At 28.2% G+C, this 2422-nt stretch overlaps 1 protein-coding gene across 1 annotated transcript in view; it reads left to right on the forward strand.

The window, feature by feature from the left end:
• The first annotated feature begins 1996 nt into the window (after positions 1-1996).
• LOC105452179 (venom carboxylesterase-6-like) overlaps positions 1997-2422 on the forward strand; it is a 2919-nt gene continuing 2493 nt past the window's right edge. Inside the window, exon 1 of the mRNA XM_011693072.1 lies at positions 1997-2236. The gene's annotated coding sequence lies outside the window, so the exon portion shown is untranslated. The remainder of the gene's footprint in view (positions 2237-2422) is intronic.

The following is a 2422-nucleotide window of genomic DNA, read 5'->3' on the forward strand; positions in this document are numbered from 1 at the left end:
TCAAGCAAGGTCTTTGTGCTAATCCGCGTTATATTCATATAAAAAATTACATTAATGCTACCAGACGATCGTTTCGGCTTTACATCAAGTCCTCTTCAGTAGTCTTTTATAAAATATTACATACGTGTCGCTTCATCTTCGTGTGTTACATATATATATATTTGTCCGATTTACTTGTATTACATTTTTAAACATTTTGTTAAGGATAGACATTAATATTAACATATATATGCAATTAGTCCTGTATTATGTTGGATGATTTATAATGCAACTAAAGAATTAAAAAAATTTAATATTGAACAACTTTAAATAAATATTTTTAATAAATATTCAAATATTGAGTCGTTTAAAAAAAAAACTTTACGAAGTATGAGACATCTTTACTGTATGTCTTATCAAGAAAACAATAATTATAACGACGTTTTAAAAAACAAAACATGCGGACGCTTTTATCTGTAATTGATATTACAAAAGTACGGAAAATTTTTAAGATAAAGCATGATAAAAGAGACCAACTTTGAATTTTTCTGATAGATGAATTCTTGAAGAAGAACTAAAAAATGAACTACAAGAACTACATTTAAAAAAACATAAATAAGTGTTTGTCTGAAAAGTTTATACGTGTTTTTAAAAAATCTATTCAACTAAATCTAAGAATAAGTGCATTTTAAGACTAATATTATAGTTAAGTTTATTATAAAGTACAAATTATTTATGTTGAAATTAAAATATCTTAAATAATATTAATTTTGAATAAATTTGATTAAACAAATTTTAATAACTGTCTAATAAGATGCATTAAATTTGAGAATAATTAAAAGGATATATAAACATCATTCTTCAACTGCAAACATAAACTTGTACAATTAAGTTATAATGCAACATTAAAGTCCAACTATTTATCTGTGCAAATATTGAAAAATATTTGTAGTTAAATTCAGTTAAATTTGAATAAACTGACAATTTTCCGTATATTTCAAACAATCATCTAATTACGAACGCTTCGAACAGAGTAATTATTTCTTAAAAAGGGAGATTTCTCTCTCTCTCTCTCTCTCTCTCTCTCTCTCTCTCTTGATAATATATACGTAATATATACATAAACAAATATATATATATATATATAAATTTTTCTATTCCTCTTAGATAACTTCAAGATTATTTCAGATAAGTTTTACTAAACACATTTTTATTATAAAACTTCTTAATATATATTTTACTAAAAAAGATTGATACTTTGTGTGGTATTTTATAAACCTTTATATACATATATATATAAAGATTTATATATATATATATATATATATATATATAAACGTTTTGGACTTTGATTTTTGCTTACTCTTTACGTGCCACATATATGCATATATACACATGCGGACTTTTTCTCACTCATTATTGCAATTTCCCATTTTACTCTTTAATTCTCTTTCATTTCTTCAATCGTTATTTCGTTCTTTTCCTCTTATAAGAGACCCACACAATGTGCACAATATAACTACAGCATAGAGATGCCTGTCGTAGGCATCGAAAAATTAAAAAATTTTTATTTTATTATTTTATTATTTATATTTATTTTATTTCCGATCTAGTTTTTGGGTGGAATGTGATCTAAAGAGAGTCAAGATGCTTGGATAATGTTCTCTATGCTGTAGCTATATTGTGCACCTAATTGTGTGGGTCTCTAATTGTTACTGATCATAGTAAAGAACATGTTTCGACATACTTGTTGATTACAAAAAATTATAATGTTAATAATGTTAAACAAAAACTGCTACCTGAAAAAAATACCACACAAAGTATCAATCTTTTTTAGTATATATATTATAAGAAATTTCTACCCCGCACAGCGGGCAAGGGCACTTAAAGCAGTGCCGTACACCGTCGTCACCACGCGGCTGACAATAGGGTAAGCGATCACGCACGTTAAGCGTGAGCAACTCGATCGCACAGCGTAATAGCAGCGGCGCGCGCACCCTGGAACGCACGGATAAAACCGGCGAACACGGGCAGCCAGAGAGGCATTTTGCGCGAGGACTTTTGCGAGCGACTTTCTGTATAGTGCCTGTGTAAAATAAACGAGTGTACATGTGATAACTCTGCATCTATCTTTTAATTCTGACTTTGGTCTCGTCCACGCCTCCCTTCATCGCAACCTGTCGCGATCAAATCAACGCACGTATACCGGGAGACTCCGCATTTAAGAGCCTTAATTAAGGCCCAACAATATAAATATGTATTAAGAAAAAAAAAAAATATATATATATATATTAAGAAGAAGTTTTATAATAAAAATTTGTTTAGTAAAACTTATCTGAAATAATCTTGAAGTCATCCAAGAGAAAAAGAACAATTTTTATCAATATCGAAAACAATGCAGTAATAATTAATTTTACAATATATATATATATATATATATATA

This window comes from Wasmannia auropunctata, unplaced genomic scaffold (genome assembly GCF_000956235.1).
Source record: "Wasmannia auropunctata unplaced genomic scaffold, wasmannia.A_1.0 LD336037.1, whole genome shotgun sequence".
Classification (NCBI taxonomy): Eukaryota; Metazoa; Arthropoda; class Insecta; order Hymenoptera; family Formicidae; genus Wasmannia; species Wasmannia auropunctata.